General features: G+C 47.6%; 1 protein-coding gene across 1 annotated transcript in view; it reads right to left on the reverse strand.

The window, feature by feature from the left end:
• Nucleotides 1-17,344, reverse strand: part of LOC138300075 (uncharacterized) — a 68,082-nt gene that overhangs the window by 11,053 nt on the left and 39,685 nt on the right. The window lies entirely within an intron of this gene.

The raw sequence follows: 17,344 nt of genomic DNA on the forward strand, positions 1-17,344 counted from the left end.
GAATAAATGTAACTCAGTAAAGTGCATGTTTACAGAAGGGACTTTGCATTACAACCAGTAAGCATTGGTCAGACTAGGTGCAACATGGAAGAACACATTTCTGCAAGCAGATATTTTAATAAACCAATTAAAGAACAGATCATCAGGTCACTGTCCTCTTCAATCACAGCTGAGGTACCTGCTGTATATGGCAGTGATGGCAATTAAACATGCTCCTTTTAAAAGTTGACCCACTTTGCAAGGTCCAAAGGGTATCCAGAAACAAAGGCCTCAACACCCAAGCCCACTTTATCCCAAGCCCACTTTGGATCAGAATCTTCTAGGAATATCAGGTAGGAAACAGCTGCTCTCTTGGAAGTCCAAAGGTGCAAAAATTCAAAGCTCTCAAAAGAATAGACAGATGAAAAACAAAGCTACCCATAGCCCCAAAAAAATGAAGAAATGAAAACAGCAATCCCCTACTCTTGGCATAGCCAAGTATTTGGCATCCCTCGCCCCAGAGGTGTGTCATAGAATAATGAAGTTCCATCACTGGCTAGATGTCAAGTGAAAGTGCAGTTACGTCCTGGCAAACTTTGGACACACTTTTATCATACATATAGAGCTGTGATTTCAGACATAGGGCCTGCTTTAATTCTTGGCAGGTGGCCAGTTTCTCCGCTAGGGCAGTTAAATTATTCTGTCATCTTGACAAAGGTGCCACCCACCAAATTTAGAAAACTCAGCTGACCCAGAAGACATTTCCAGGACCCACGGTCACAGCAACTCCTGTCAATGCATTGTTAGCTTGACGGACAACTCCGACAGCATGACAGATGTACGGCAAACTAAAAATGTTTTTTTTTTTAATTTTCAAAACAAAATCTCAAAGCAGAATTTTCCTTTAAAAAATAAAAAAAGCAATGACCCCCTCACAATGGGAGTTTCCTCCCATGACAAACAGGGCACTGAGCACTATTCAGTGCCCTTTACTGCCAGATTTTTGCCTAGCAGTGACAGGCATTGAAAGTTGGCTGTATGTTTCCCCATCTAAATGAGAAATTCTACAGCCAAACCTCTGTTTGGCCATCGGAGGGGTTTGACCACATCAGAGGCAGAGTAGTCTGCGCGGTCCTCAAATCTATGGTCTGCCCGATTCTAAATCGGGCAGGACAATAAAGCTGTTGAGGAAGGTGAACTCTGTCACTTTTGTGACAGAGTTCCCTCTCCGCCAACATTTAAATCAAGCCCTAAGTCGAAGAAACATTGAATAATTTTCTTTGTTGCTAAGATAAACGTGACTAGGAGGTTCTATGTCGCCTAGTTACGGGAAGGGGTTACGGAATATGAGGGACTCAAATCTGCAAGGGGTTGGTCACATTACTTTTAAGCTCCTGAATTAAATGATGTAAAATACTCAGCTGATTTTGTAAAGCATCTTCTTAAATTTGGTGACGGAGCATGGGATCCAGAAAGTGGATGCCAACTCCTGATGAATTTGTTTGATCGCAGGCGCGGTAATGGGCAGATAAGTGACTCTACAAGCAGATTCAGAACTGGAGGAAAAGTGACGGGCATTGAGGAAGCATCAGCAAAGAAGAGAAAATTGTGAGAGGTGCGATGTGGTTACGTTGGGCCGAAGCATAAAGAATGTAACACTTCGAATGTTACTGTTGATGCACGCAAGCTGTTAGACTGAAGCATCAGGCTTCACGCTGAAGGCAGCACATGTCTAACCACAAACCTCACACTGAAGATAGCACCTGCCTAACCAGAGACCTCGCGCTGAAGGCAGCATGTGCCTATATACAGTAGCATTAAGCTTTGCGCTGAAGGCAGCGCATATATTTAAGGTACTCAGGCCCGTATTTATACTCCGTTTGCGCCGAATTAGCGTCGTTTTTTTCGACGCAAATTCGGCGCAAAACGAACGCCATATTTATACTTTGGCGTTAGACGCGTCTAGCGCCAAAGTATGGGCAAATAGCGTCATTTTTTTGCGTGAACGCCTTCCTTGCGTTAATGAGATGCAAGGAAGGCGTTCCCGTCTAAAAAAAATGACGGCGACGCAAATGCATCGTATTTATACTCCCGGGCAAAAATCACGCCCGGGAGGTGGCGGGTCAAAAAACCCCGCATTTGCGCCACTATTTAACGCCTGGGTCAGGGTAGGCGTTAAGGGGCCTGTGGGCTCAAAATGAGCCCACAGGTGCCCTCCCCTGCCCCCAGGGACCCCCCCTGCCACCCCTGCCCACCCCAGGAGGACACCCAAGGATGGAGGGACCCACCCCAGGGACATTCAGGTAAGTTCAGGTAAGTATAATTTTTTATTTTTTAAAAAAAAAATTGGGTGGCATAGGGGGGCCTTATTTGTGCCCCCCTACATGCCACTATGCCCAATGACCATGCCCAGGGGACAGAAGTCCCCTGGGCATGGCCAGTGGGCAAGGGGGCATGACTCCTGTCTTTACTAAGACAGGAGTCATTTAAATGGCGTCTGGGCGTCGAAAATAATGGCGCAAATCGGGTTGAGGCAATTTTTTTGCCTCAACCTGACTTGCCCCATTTTAAGACGCCCTAACGCCATTTTCCCCCTACGCCGGCGCTGCCTGGTCTACGTGGTTTTTTCCACGCACACCAGGCAGCGCCGGTCTGCTAGCGCCGGCTAACGGCATTCCATAAATACGGCGCCCGCATGGCGCTTCAGAATGGCGTTAGACGGCGCTAAATTTTTTGACGCTAAACTGCGTTAGCGCAGTTTAGCGTCAAAAAGTATAAATATGGGCCTCAAAGCCCACACTGAGATCGGCGTGCTTTTATAACTGGTGGCAATGTGTGCGTTTTGAAGACATTGCAGCTGTTAAAGAAGAAATTTCATGTTAAGAAAAAAAACCAAATACCCTGAACTGTAGCTCAGAGTCGTTTCTCAGTAAAATACAAGGGATTTCTTTCTTTTGGTCTGTCTAGCTGAGAAGAAACCCTTCCCAGGAGAGCAAGTCTGTGAAGAAATAAAGGAAAGACTTGTCAAGCATGTGGATGCAATAGAAAAAGGACTACAGCTAGCACCTAGACCACAGTGACTATTTGCAATATTTTAGTTCATTGTTTTAACTAAAGCGGAGACCACCGTGACTAATTTTATTATTTTAATCCATTATTTTAACTATTACATTATTGGAATTCAGGGTGTGTGAATATGTAGCTAGAGGTATAGGAGCAGTAACCCTCGCTATAAGTGGGTATTAGGTGGAAAACATTGAGTTACAATCGATCACACCACCTCCAAAATGTTTAAAAAATCCAGGGCATCCCAGGATACCATGGGAAGATTAGGAAAGAGGCGTACTTGGAGGCTGTAGGGGGTGATGCATTTTATTCTAAATGGTAGTTAGTAATTTTAAAACATAGTTTGGGCATTGAAGGGAGGAAATTACTAAAAACTCTACCCATACCAATGAGCGATACTAACAATGAAGATGACAAATCTTCAGGGTCAGATGTAGTACTAGAAGATGAGTCCAGAAATGTAATGAAAGCTTTAGAAAATTATGGAAAGAAAGCAAGCGGAGTAGTTGAGTGATATACATCCAGGGTGCAGCAGCCCCGGGAGAGTGTGGAACAGTACATTTCTATTTTGAGAACACTAGCAAGCAAGTGCAAGTTTAAAGATATACAAGAAAAGATTGTGACCGATAAATTTATTAACAGAACAAATTGCATGAAGATTCAGGAGAAACTTTTAGGATTAAAAAACCCATTGCTTGATAAAACTATAAGGATAGCTAGGCGTGTGGAGAATATTGCTAGATGTGGAATGGGGTTTTAATGAAGGGCAAGCAAAAGATAAGTTCAAATCTGATGAGGTTCATTTGGTACAAAAAAACATCAAGGTCAGTGTCTGTGAAAGATGAGGGCGACTCCAGGCAGTCATATAAAGGACAACCTGATAAACGTCAATGTTATCGATATCGAAGCACCAGGCATTTGCCTGAATCTGACTCGTGTCCTGCCATTAAAGCCAGGTGTTTTAAATGCAAGAGGAATAGACATTTCTCCAGAATGTGTATACGGGAAGCACATAGTGACAACAGAAAAGTGAATGCAGTACATGAAGCAGAATGTAGTACGGGTTCCTGCTTGAATGGGAGCTCATAAGGCAACAGTGATGTAGAAATACTGGTGGTGAATGATGGTGGTCAATAGAATTACACTGTCATAGGTTATTCCAAACCTTCTAAGTGCTGGTTAAAAGGAAATGGTAAGGAGATGCATATGTGGACTGATTCCTGTTCTCCATATACCACTATTGACCGGGCAATGTGGGATGGAATACCAGGGGCTGATCTTGTCACTCCTGATGTAAACTGGAAGATTACTGTGGGGTTAAAATACCTTAGTGAGGTATTTTGAGGCCAATTTGGAATATAAAGGCCGCACGGCAAAGGCAAAGGTATATGCAGTTGAAAAAGGAAAAATATTATTAGGTTGGAAGGAACAAATAACTTTAGGTATGATCCTAGATACTAACAATTCTGATTAAGTGCTTCTTATTGAAGACATCTTTCATCAATCAATCAATCAATCAATCACTGCATTTGTAAAGCGCGCTACATACCCGCAAGGGTCTCAAGGTGCTGGGGACGGGGGGTGCTACTGGTCGAAGAGCCAGGTCTTGAGGAGTCTTCTGAAGGCCAGCAGGTCCTGGGTCTGTCGTAGGATGGTGGGGAGAGTGTTCCAGGTCTTGGCGGCGAGGTAGGAGAAGGATCTGCCGCCGGCTGTGGTTTTTCGGATGCGGGGGACTGTGGCGAGGGCGAGGTTGGCTGAGCGGAGGCTTCGGGTGGGGGTGTGGAAGCTGAGTCGGTTGTTGAGGTAGGTGGGTCCGGTGTTGTGCAGTGCTTTGTGTGCGTGGATCAGGAGCTTGAAGGTGATCCTTTTGTTGATGGGGAGCCAGTGCAGGCCTCTTAGGTGGAGTGTGATGTGGCTGCGGCGGGGGACATCGAGGATGAGTCGGGCCGAGGCGTTCTGGATGCGTTGGAGTCGTCTCAGGAGCTTGTTTGTAGTTCCTGAGTAGATGGCGTTCCCGTAGTCGAGTCTGTTGGTGATGAGGGCCTGGGTAACGGTTTTTCTCGTGTCAAGGGGGATCCATTTGAAGATCCTGCGGAGCATACGGAGGGTGTTGAAGCAGGACGCGGAGATGGCGTTGACTTGCCTGGTCATGGAGAGAGTGGAGTCGAGGATGACCCCCAGGTTGCGTGCGTGGTCCGTGCGTTCCGGGGCTGTGCCTAGTGACGTGGGCCACCAAGAGTCGTCCCAGGCTGATGGGGTGGGTCCGAGAATGAGGACCTCCGTCTTGTCTGAGTTCAGCTTCAGTCTGCTGTCCTTCATCCAGTCGGCTATGGCCTTCATTCCTCGGTGGAGGTTAGCTTTGGCGGTGTCGGGATCTTCGGTGAGGGATATGATCAGCTGGGTGTCGTCGGCGTAGGAGATGATGTTGAGGTTGTGTTGTCGTGCGACGTGGGCGAGGGGGGCCATGTAGATATTGAACAGTGTCGGGCTGAGGGAGGATCCCTGTGGGACGCCGCAGATGATCTCAGTGGTTTTGGAGCGGAAGGGTGGGAGGCGGACACTCTGGGTTCTGCCGGAGAGGAAGGATGTGGTCCAGGCCAGGGCCTTCTCTTGGATACCGGCGTCATGGAGGCGTGCTGATAGGGTGCGGTGGCAGACCGTGTCAAAGGCTGCTGATAGGTCCAGGAGGATGAGGGCAGCTGTTTCTCCTTTGTCCATCAGGGTCCGGATGTCGTCAGTGGCGGCGATGAGGGCGGTCTTGGTGCTGTGGTTACTGCGAAAACCAGATTGGGACGGGTCCAGGATGTTGTTGACTTCGAGGTAGCGGGTCAGCTGTTTGTTGACAATCTTCTCGGTCACTTTTGCCGGGAAAGGGAGCAGGGAGATGGGACGGAAGTTCTTGAGGTCCTTGGGGTCCGCCTTGGGCTTCTTCAGAAGGGCGTTGATCTCGGCGTGCTTCCAGCTTTCTGGGAAGGTTGCTGTCTCGAAGGAACAGTTGGTTGTTTTCCGGAGGTGGGGCGCGATGGCTGCGCTGGCTTTGTTGAAGACGTGCTGAGGGCAGGGGTCCGATGGGGATCCGGAGTGGATGGAGTTCATGGTTTTGATGGTGTCTTCGTCGCTGACGCTGGACCAGGCGGTCAGGCGACTGGTGCGAGTGGTAGTCGCAGGGGTGGTGGACTCGGTGGTGGGTGAGGGGGGGTCGGGGTTGAAGCTATCGTGGATGTCGGTGATCTTGCGGTGGAAGAAGGTGGCCAGGGAGTCGCACAGGTCTTGAGATGGCGGGATGTCGTTGGTGATGGAGCTGGGGTTGGAGAGTTCTTTCACGATGCTGAAGAGCTCTTTGGTGTTGTGTGCGTTGTTGTCTAGGCGGTCCTTGAAGGCGGTCTTCTTGGCGGTCCTGATGAGTTGGTGATGTCTGCGGGTGGCACTCTTGAGGGCTGTGTGGTTGTCTGGTGTTCGGTCGTGAGCCATTTCTTCTCCAGCTTCCGACAGGTGTGCTTGGAGATACGGAGGTCCTCGGTGAACCAGGCGGCTTTCTTGTTGGTGTGGTTGGTTGTAAAGGTCTTGAGAGGGCGAGGGTGTTGGCGCAGTCGTTGATCCACTGTGTGAGGTTGGTCGCGGCAGTGTCTGGGTCGGTGGGGTTGGTGGGTGGTCTCAGGGCGAGGGCGGTAGTCAGTTGGTCCCCGGTGACCTTGCCCCAGCAGCGGCGTGGTAGCTGTTGGGTGCGGGGATGTGTGGTGGGTTTTCTGAAGGTGAAGTGGACGCATCAGTGGTCGGTCCAGTGTGGTTCGGTGGTGTGGTTGAAGGAGACGTGGGGGCTAGCGGAGAAGATGGGGTCAAGCGTGTGTCCAGCGGCGTGAGTGGGTGTCGTTACAAGCTGTTTGAGTCCGAGGTTGGCGAGGTTGGCGAGGTTGTCGATCAGGGCGGTGGAGTTGGCGTCGTTGTTGTTCTCGAGGTGGAAGTTCAGGTCCCGAGGAGGATGTAGTCTGTGGAAGCGAGGGCGTGGGTGCTGATGAGGTCAGCGATGGTGTCACTGAACTGTGGGCGGGGTCCGGGAGGTCTGTAGATGAGAGTTCCTCTGAGGGTGGTGTTGGGGTCGTTGTGGATCTGGAAGTGCATGTGCTCGGCGGTGGTGAGGGTGTCATCGGTGTTCGTTGAGATTTTGATGGAGTCTTTGTGGATGATGGCGAATCCTCCTCCCACTCCGTTGGTGTGGTCTCTGCGGGAGATCTTGTAACCCTGTGGGATGGCTATGGCAATGTCTGGTGCTGAGGTGGCGTTCAGCCAGGTCTCCGTCAGGAAGGCAACGTCAGGGGCAGTGGAGTCTAGGAGGTCCCAAAGTTCGATGGCGTGCTTGCGAGCAGAGCGGGTGTTGAGGAGGATGCAGCGGAGGTGGTTGGGTTCTCTGGCTGGTGGTGTGGAGGGTTGGATGCTGGAGAATCTGCAGTTCCGGCAGGTGAAAGGCCCCTGGGTGCGTTTCAGGGTGGCCTGGTAGCAGGGCTGGTCTCGTCTGGTGTTGAGTGCGTGGAGGGTGCTTGCGTCGTAGTGCAGTCTGGCGTTGCGGGGGGTGCGGGTTCCAGGGGTTCTGGTGCTGGTGCTGGGTGCGGTCCAGGCGCGGACGGGCGCAGACGGGCTTGCCTTAGGCGCGCCTTTGGCGCTCCAGCGGCGTGCCTGCTGCGCGCCCGCTTCGCGGCCTCCATATGAGGGCAGAGGGAGGGAGGAGCAGCTGGGAGGTGGGAGCGGGGCGGCCAATGGGAGTGAAGGGGGCGGGGCAGCAGGGGCTCAGCAGCAAGGGAAAAACCCAGGGGAAAACCCAGGGAAAAAACTGCGGGAAAAGACGGCGGGAGAGGGACAACAGAGCACAGGGGTACAGAAGCAAAACACAGGGGCACAGAATGGAAAAAACAAGTGGCACAGAAGCACAAGCTCAGGGGAATAGAAAAAAGGGAGCGAGTAGTCAGGCGGCAAAAGTGGCAACGGAGGTTCAACCCACAGGGGGCTGCGTGGCAGATGCGGGGAGCGACCTGCCTGGTGACAGGGTCAAAGGTCGCTCTCTACCACCGCTTCGCGGCCTCCATATGAGGGCAGAGGGAGGGAGGAGCAGCTGGGAGGTGGGAGCGGGGCGGCCAATGGGAGTGAAGGGGGCGGGGCAGCAGGGGCTCAGCAGCAAGGGAAAAACCCAGGGAAAAACCCAGGGGAAAACCCAGGGAAAAAACGGCGGGAAAAGACGGCGGGAGAGGGACAACAGAGCACAGGGGTACAGAAGCAAAACACAGGGGCACAGAATGGAAAAAACAAGTGGCACAGAAGCACAAGCTCAGGGGAATAGAAAAAAGGGAGCGAGTAGTCAGGCGGCAAAAGTGGCAACGGAGGTTCAACCCACAGGGGGCTGCGTGGCAGATGGGGGGAGCGACCTGCCTGGTGACAGGGTCAAAGGTCGCTCTCTACCACCGCTTCGCGGCCTCCATATGAGGGCAGAGGGAGGGAGGAGCAGCTGGGAGGTGGGAGCGGGGCGGCCAATGGGAGTGAAGGGGGCGGGGCAGCAGGGGCTCAGCAGCAAGGGAAAAACCCAGGGAAAAACCCAGGGGAAAACCCAGGGAAAAAACTGCGGGAAAAGACGGCGGGAGAGGGACAACAGAGCACAGGGGTACAGAAGCAAAACACAGGGGCACAGAATGGAAAAAACAAGTGGCACAGAAGCACAAGCTCAGGGGAATAGAAAAAAGGGAGCGAGTAGTCAGGCGGCAAAAGTGGCAACGGAGGTTCAACCCACAGGGGGCTGCGTGGCAGATGCGGGGAGCGACCTGCCTGGTGACAGGGTCAAAGGTCGCTCTCTACCACCGCTTCGCGGCCTCCATATGAGGGCAGAGGGAGGGAGGAGCAGCTGGGAGGTGGGAGCGGGGCGGCCAATGGGAGTGAAGGGGGCGGGGCAGCAGGGGCTCAGCAGCAAGGGAAAAACCCAGGGAAAAACCCAGGGGAAAACCCAGGGAAAAAACGGCGGGAAAAGACGGCGGGAGAGGGACAACAGAGCACAGGGGTACAGAAGCAAAACACAGGGGCACAGAATGGAAAAAACAAGTGGCACAGAAGCACAAGCTCAGGGGAATAGAAAAAAGGGAGCGAGTAGTCAGGCGGCAAAAGTGGCAACGGAGGTTCAACCCACAGGGGGCTGCGTGGCAGATGGGGGGAGCGACCTGCCTGGTGACAGGGTCAAAGGTCGCTCTCTACCACCGCTTCGCGGCCTCCATATGAGGGCAGAGGGAGGGAGGAGCAGCTGGGAGGTGGGAGCGGGGCGGCCAATGGGAGTGAAGGGGGCGGGGCAGCAGGGGCTCAGCAGCAAGGGAAAAACCCGGGGAAAAACCCAGGGGAAAACCCAGGGAAAAAACAGCGGGAAAAGACGGCAGGAGAGGGAAAACAGAGCACAGGGGTACAGAAGCAAAACACAGGGGCACAGAATGGAAAAAACAAGTGGCACAGAAGCACAAGCTCAGGGGAATAGAAAAAAGGGAGCGAGTAGTCAGGCGGCAAAAGTGGCAACGGAGGTTCAACCCACAGTGGGCTGCGTGGCAGATGGGGGGAGCGACCTGCCTGGTGACAGGGTCAAAGGTCGCTCTCTACCACCGCTTCGCGGCCTCCATATGAGGGCAGAGGGAGGGAGGAGCAGCTGGGAGGTGGGAGCGGGGCGGCCAATGGGAGTGAAGGGGGCGGGGCAGCAGGGGCTCAGCAGCAAGGGAAAAACCCAGGGAAAAACCCAGGGGAAAACCCAGGGAAAAAGCGGCGGGAAAAGACGGCCGGAGAGGGACAACAGAGCACAGGGGTACAGAAGCAAAACACAGGGGCACAGAATGGAAAAAACAAGTGGCACAGAAGCACAAGCTCAGGGGAATAGAAAAAAGGGAGCGAGTAGTCAGGCGGCAAAAGTGGCAACGGAGGTTCAACCCACAGGGGGCTGCGTGGCAGATGGGGGGAGCGACCTGCCTGGTGATAGGGTCAAAGGTCGCTCTCTACCACCGCTTCGCAGCCTCCATATGAGGGCAGAGGGAGGGAGGAGCAGCTGGGAGGTGGGAGCGGGGCGGCCAATGGGAGTGAAGGGGGCGGGGCAGCAGGGGCTCAGCAGCAAGGGAAAAACCCGGGGAAAAACCCAGGGGAAAACCCAGGGAAAAACGGCGGGAAAAGACGGCGGGAGAGGGACAACAGAGCACAGGGGTACAGAAGCAAAACACAGGGGCACAGAATGGAAAAAACAAGTGGCACAGAAGCACAAGCTCAGGGGAATAGAAAAAAGGGAGCGAGTAGTCAGGCGGCAAAAGTGGCAACGGAGGTTCAACCCACAGGGGGCTGCGTGGCAGATGGGGGGAGCGACCTGTCTGGTGACATGGGGAATGTTGGAGTAACAAGTATCCCAATTTATTTGCAAATCCTTTTGGCTGTTTAGAAATATTTTAGCACAAAATTGTGCTGAGAAAAGACAGCCTTCCAAAGGTGCATAAGGGTAGGAATGTACAACTGTTGCTAAGGAGTCAGTGAAAAGAAGAATTAAACAGGTTATGTGGTGCTGGCCTGATCGAACCTATAGAATCATCTGAGTGGTTAAATCAAATAATATTAGCAACCAAAGTAAATGGTAAACTCAGGATGTGTATTAATCTCAGGGATCTTAATGAGTTTGTATTGATAGACAGACATCTTCTACCATGTATAAATGAAATGGTGATGAACATAAGATGCAAAATATTTCTCATCACTAGATTTCTCCAGCGTTTATCACCAGGTGAAATTTCACAGAGAATCAAAACACCTCACATCATTCATCACCCTGAAGGAGCTTTCTAATGTGTGTGTATGCCTTTTGGTTTAGTTTCTGCATCGGCGGTGTTTCACCGGGTGATGCCGAACATTTTACAAGGGGAAAACAATGTCTTCTATTTTCAAGACAACATTCTAGTGTGGGAACCCGACAAGAAGAGACACAATGAAGTGCTAAATTCTGTGTTACAGAATCTCGAAAGAACTGGATTTACTGTAAACAAAGACACATGTAGATTCTGTGTTCAAGAGGTGGAATACTTAGGACATACTTTGTCAAGTGAAGGAATTTGTCTCAAATTTCAGTTGGTAGAAGCCATCAAGAAAGCACCTCCACCAACGAATAGGGAGCAACTTCAATCGTTTCTGGGTCTGGCCGAATATTATTATAAATTTGTGGAACGATTCTCAGACAAAGTGTATGTATTGCGTGTGTTAATGAAAACGGGAATGCACTATGACTGGACTGAAGAATGTCAGGCTGCATTTGTTGATGTCAAAAAAACTATTGTAGAAGCAGTTGTTTTGAAATCCTTTGATCCCCAAGACAAGACTATAATAGTCACAGATGCAAGTATGTATGGGCTGGGGGCTGTATTAATGCAACAGAATAGCAATCAAGAAAGGGTGGTTGCTTTTGTGTCATGCACTTTGAAAGGAGCAGAGGGAAGGTACTCTACCATTTAGAAGGAAACATTAGCTTGTTGGACTTTAGAACATAGGTTTGGGGTATGTCATTTGAGCTGAGTCGAGAACTGACCATAAGTCTTTGGTAGAATTGTTTTCCACAAAGCAGAGCTGCAAAAGCAACCCTGAGAATAGCTAAGTGGTTGTTCCGTCTGCAGAAATACAATTTTAAGATTAAGTTCATGCCGAGCACAAAGAACGCGAATGCGGATTGTTTGTCTCGTTTGCCTGTTCAGAGTGATTAGGTGGTGGTGGTGACGGTGCAGGATGGGTGTAAGGGAGCTATTTTGAAACAAAAATGGAAAAAGGCTGTGACTAGGAATAACATTTGCAATTCATTTTGTTGAACATATTACATCCCAGATTTAACAAGGAAGATTGGCCCTGGTTGTGTGACTATGCTAAAGTATGGTCTGAGTTATCAGTGGTGGATTGAATATTCATAAAATGTTGGGGATAAGTGTTGCCCAAGGAATTATCTTCTAGGCTTATGGAACTAATACACAAAGGACACAAAGGCAAGCTATGAAGAGAAGAGCAAACAATTAATTTCTGGTGGCCGGGAATGGACGGCGAAATAGAGAGACTTGTAAGATATTTTTGTGCGTGTGCATGGAGTGACAAGACCCATGTGACAGTAGACACCCCTATTAAAGCCATTGAGTTTCCATCAAAGGCAAGGGAATGAATAGCAATTGACATTTATGGCAAGGGGCTTGAAGGCAAGTATGATGTAGTGCTTGTAGATTACTATTCTAAGTGGCCGGAAGTGGTAGTCACCAAGGATATAAGATCTTCAGAGATGATAACGATTTGTGAGGAGATATTCAGGAGGGAAGGTTACCCTGAATGGTTGGTGACAGACAATGGACCGCAGTTTGTAGCTGAGGAATTTCAAAAGTTTCTTCCACGTCATTGTATAAATCATCATAGATCAGCAGTGTACAATCCTGGGAGAAATGGTCTTGTAAAACGATTTCACAGAGTATTAAAGAATGTGTACGATTGGCTAGGAAATCAGAGTTAGACATAGAGTTATCGAAACACACCACACACAACTAATAATGTGACATCATTTAGTTTGTTAAGAGGCAGAGAGGCATGTATTAAAGTTTGCTTACTTGGATGGAAAGAAAGAACGAGTAGCACATTGACAGTGATAAACTCAATAAGCGATTGGAAGTATATAAAGTTAAATATGTCACCAGGCATAACAGAAGGTAAGGAAATACTCCCCAAAATTCCAAGAAAGGATTGGGTGACAACCAGGAATGATGGCAAACTGTTGAGGAGGTAGAACCCTCGTAAAGTTAGAAAAGTCAAGGGAAATAATGTCTGGTTAAATGATGGCAGGACGTGGAATGCTAGGAAGGTTACCAGGTGCAGCATGGTAGAACATGCACATTTAAATGCCAATGTGGGACATAATGGAAGTACGGATAGGGAGCCTTAAAAATCCATGAGCAGTGTGGGTAAGAGAATAACGAAAAAAACAGTAAGGTTTAACAATTGGGAGTGTTAATTTATCTTAGCCTAAATAAGATGTTCAAATTGTTATACACACAGCTTTTGCATGTTGCATCTATGCTATTAATGGCATATTAGTGATTATTCTTTTAATGTATTATAAATCATTTCAGGTATATCTGTTAAATTTTCTTTGTGTATATAAAATGGGGGATATGTTATGTTCTATTGTTGTTGTTAAGATAGCTCCGACTAGGTGGCTCTATGTTGCCAAGTAATGGGAAGGAGTTCTGGAACATGAGGGAGTCTAATCTGCCAAGGGGTGTACACATTACTGTTAAGCTCCTAAATTAAAGGATATAATACACTCAGCTGATTTTGTGGAAAGTCTTCCTAAAAGTTATGATTGACGAAGGGTAGGACCTGTCCTGATGAACAATGTAGACCTGGATAAGGCCATGAGCAACAGTCCAGAAGCATATCTATTAAAGTGTAATGATTTGTATTATATGGGCTCCTCAGTGCAGTGTTTTCATTTGTACTTTAGAAGACTAATAAACAAAGGGCTTACACCATTCTCCATAACTCACACATGTTTAATCTGAATAAATCTTAGTCATCGCAACAATAGGGAGGCCTACAAACTCTTGAACGTTCTCAAGAACTCCACAAGAGAGCTCACTGTGGTTACTGCTTTGAAACTATGGTGGGGAGGGGCTTGATGATAAAACATGCAATTTTGACTGCTGAGGGCCACCTTCTTTTTTGAGTGAAGCCCTCCTGTATAGAGTATTAAGTGTGGTAAAAGACTCCTTTTGGTTTTCACCCTCTCTTATTATATAAGTGCATCTGGTACAACTTGTTTGTGTGTCATGGTATATATGCGACAGGTATGGTCTTTGGGAGGAAATACCAGTGATACCTACAAGTGTCTCTAACTTCTTACTTCCCCGTGTAATGAGTACTAGCTTAAAAAGCATCACACAATAATAAGTACATCTCTCAATTTTATAAAAAATTCGATCTTTGATATAAAAGTGAAAACTGTTGTCATAAGATATATCATTGCAATACAGGCCAACAAGGCTGGTCTTTGTATTAAAAACACAAGGCAAGTGAGAGAATGGAGGAGTCACTTTACTGTATGAAAATTATACTTGCGTAGCCATTAATGCGGAGTTGTCTTAAGCTATTTTTTCTATATTAATCTCCCTTTTTGTGGGGAGCTTCCAAAAAATAATCCTCTTGTAAAGTGTCTATTTTCAAACTCTAACTCACTAGCTGAGGCTTCATTGCAATTTAATTCAACAAAAGATCTCCTTGTTGAATTGGGATATCTGGGCATAAATTGTCCATGTTGCCTGTTGCACAACAGAGGATTTTCCTAACAATGTACTTGGCTCTAATGAAAATTAGGCCTTCATTATTATGAACATTACAGCCTCTGTTATCTGCTATAATCAGGTTGACAACCCTTGCTACAGTATTCAAGTAGATGTTATGACCCTGATGGTAACAAGAGCCTTCTTATTATTAGGCCCAAGTTCATTATTAGCCAAATCCTGTGTTGTGCAATAGAATTTTGAGACTGGCATACAAAGGTGTGTAAATTTAACATGGAGATGTTTTCTTTTTGAATACAAATATTGCCATATTGGCAGATAAAATCGGACAGAAATTGTGCAAGGAAAATGCTACACATTCTGTTTTCAAGCTTTAAATAGTATTACAATGTTACCTCCATTGCAAGTTGAGGGTATCAATCCTACCTGTAAATATCTCACCCAGCAGTATTCCTATTTACCAGGTTCAATATCACCTTCCGTTATAATAGGCAACTCAAGGACAGTCTCAACTGATAGAGATGAAATTCATCATAAAATGACTACATACATCTATTTGTGAGCTGCCGAGTGGATGATGAATTAAAACAGGCATAATAAAATGCTTGATTATAGAGACGTTGGTAGAGTGAGAGTTCTAACCTACTCTTGCTCTTTTTTAACAAAAGGCTTAGTTCCGACCAAAGGCCTAGAGAAGGATAAGCAACCACATACAGAATTTGAAACAAGCCACCCTTAAAAAGAAACCGTGAAAAATATCTTGTGCTAACTATCTGACTTCCTTATTTTCATATATAAGTAAATTCTGAGGTTTTATTACTTTTTTTTTTAGGTTCTAATGTCGCAGGATATATTTTGCCCAGAATAGTTTATATTTTCGTCCTATCTACAAATATAATACGTAAATAGTTTTGATGAGGGTTCTCTTTCATTCCAGCCCTTCCAGCACTCATTCTCTCAATACTAAACTTGACTTTTGTGTCTCTAATTAGATTTGTTCATTATTGTAACAATCAATACTGATGTAAGAACACTGTGAAGACTTTTTGTAAAAAATAGATTAAACCATGAAAAAGAAAAATATTCTGAAGCTTGATTCATGTTCTTCAGGATGTTGTTTGCAGCTGTACTAGAATATAAGTAGTCTCATAGCTATCACCCATAAATGTCTCTCTTGTCTAAATGTTACTGTTAAATTATGTCATTTTGAGGTCGAGTGCGGAAGCACTTTAACCTGTTGTAAGTATTGTGGGCTTTCAGTCGTTCCTGGGCTTGCCTTTCAAAAATCATTTGTTATCATTGGTAAATGCTTTATGTTTGGCCCTCCTTTGGGCGGTTTTGTTACCGCCTTGCAGACTGTCGCTATTACATGGATAAGTGCACGTTTGACAATATGTTTGACTGCGAGAAAACGTCTTTTTGTGTCTCTCATTCATGCTCATGCTCACTGCGGCCAATCAGCTCACTCATGTCAACTGTTTTACTTTTCATTTTCAATTTAAGTGGCAAGAAAAGTCCAGTTACAAATTTACAATGATAATACCTCTAACTCAAGCAAACGCAAGAACCTTTGTATTGCAAATGGTTGTTTGTTATGCAGATTTTGTGTAGCGTTGTTGTTCCCAGTTCTGTGACACTGTTGTGTGTTTTGGTATGCACACTATCCCAGTGTAATGGGCTTGTGAGGTTGGAGCTGTGTATGTCAGGTACTGTGTGACTGGTATGCTCTGGTTTGGTGCTCAGCAAAGGCAAAGGTGCTGTGGTCCTTAATGTAACCCTTGGAAGTGCTGTCTTCTAGTTGCACATATTCTTCGTCAATGTATTTCATGAGGTGAATCAGAAGTTGGAGGTCAATTGAATAGCATACCTGTTCTACCCTTCTTGAAATGTATCCATTTCTGGCTGATCTGGCTCTTTTTCCTGCTCGTGTGACTAATAGCATGAGTTCCCTGAGAAATGCTTCACAGTGATTGTACATTTTCATCTCCAGTAGACGCCTCAACTGCTTGAAATTGAAGATCCACACAGACCATCATTGAAATTAGGCTAAAATCCTCAACCATGACAAAACCTTTACTCGCAGGCCGGAGATTAAGGTTTTGTGTTGTAGGCAGAACTGCCTACTGTCTCTTCCAGGTAAAATCCATTTAGCCTGTCATGACAGGGAACTCTTACTTTCACAAGGGCAAGATGACTGTAATTAGCAAGATTCAGAAGGTCATCCTGTAAGCAACAAAAAGTGACATGTCCAAAAGAAAGGCAAGGACATGCCCATATACCCTAAAATGAAACAAAAAAAATGCGTTATGAGCAACCCCCACACTCTCTATTCAGCTCTGGAAGATTAAGTACAGCTCTAACAGCAGCATCTGACTGACTTAGGTGGTCATTATGAACATGGAGGTCCGGACCGCCATGCCGGGTGTGGCGGAAATTACCGCTACCGGCATGGCGGTCCGTACTGCCATATAATGTTCATGGAGAGACTGCCAGAGATGGAACTCCGCCACAGCAGGGCTACCGACTCCAGGCAGCCTGGCGATGGCTGAGTTCCTTATCCGACAGGGCAGCGCTGCAAGCAGCGCTGCCTGACGGATAATGAACCTGTTTTTCTCCAGCCTTTCCCTGGCAGTTTAGCCCGCCAGGGAATGGCTGGTGGAATGGGTGCCCCGGGGCACCCGTGCACAGCCCTGTTGTGCATGTCACTGCCCGATTTACGGGCAGTGATATGTGCGACTTGTTCTGCTGCACCTGCTGCACTGCCACATTGCCGACAGATTACAGGCCCTGCATTCTGCTGGGCAGGCTGGCGGAAACACTGTTTCCGTCCGCCGGCCCAACGGAATGTTGTTTATTTGGCCGGCGGGGTCTTCAAAGTGCTGGTGGTTGTTGTTTTGACCACCAGCACCGAACTCGGCAGGATTTCCTGCCGAGTTCGTAATGAGGGCCTAAGTCTCATGTGGAGTGAATGTGTATCTCCTAATACTATTATGGGA

This window comes from Pleurodeles waltl, chromosome 6 (genome assembly GCF_031143425.1).
Source record: "Pleurodeles waltl isolate 20211129_DDA chromosome 6, aPleWal1.hap1.20221129, whole genome shotgun sequence".
In the NCBI taxonomy this organism is placed as follows: domain Eukaryota; kingdom Metazoa; phylum Chordata; class Amphibia; order Caudata; family Salamandridae; genus Pleurodeles; species Pleurodeles waltl.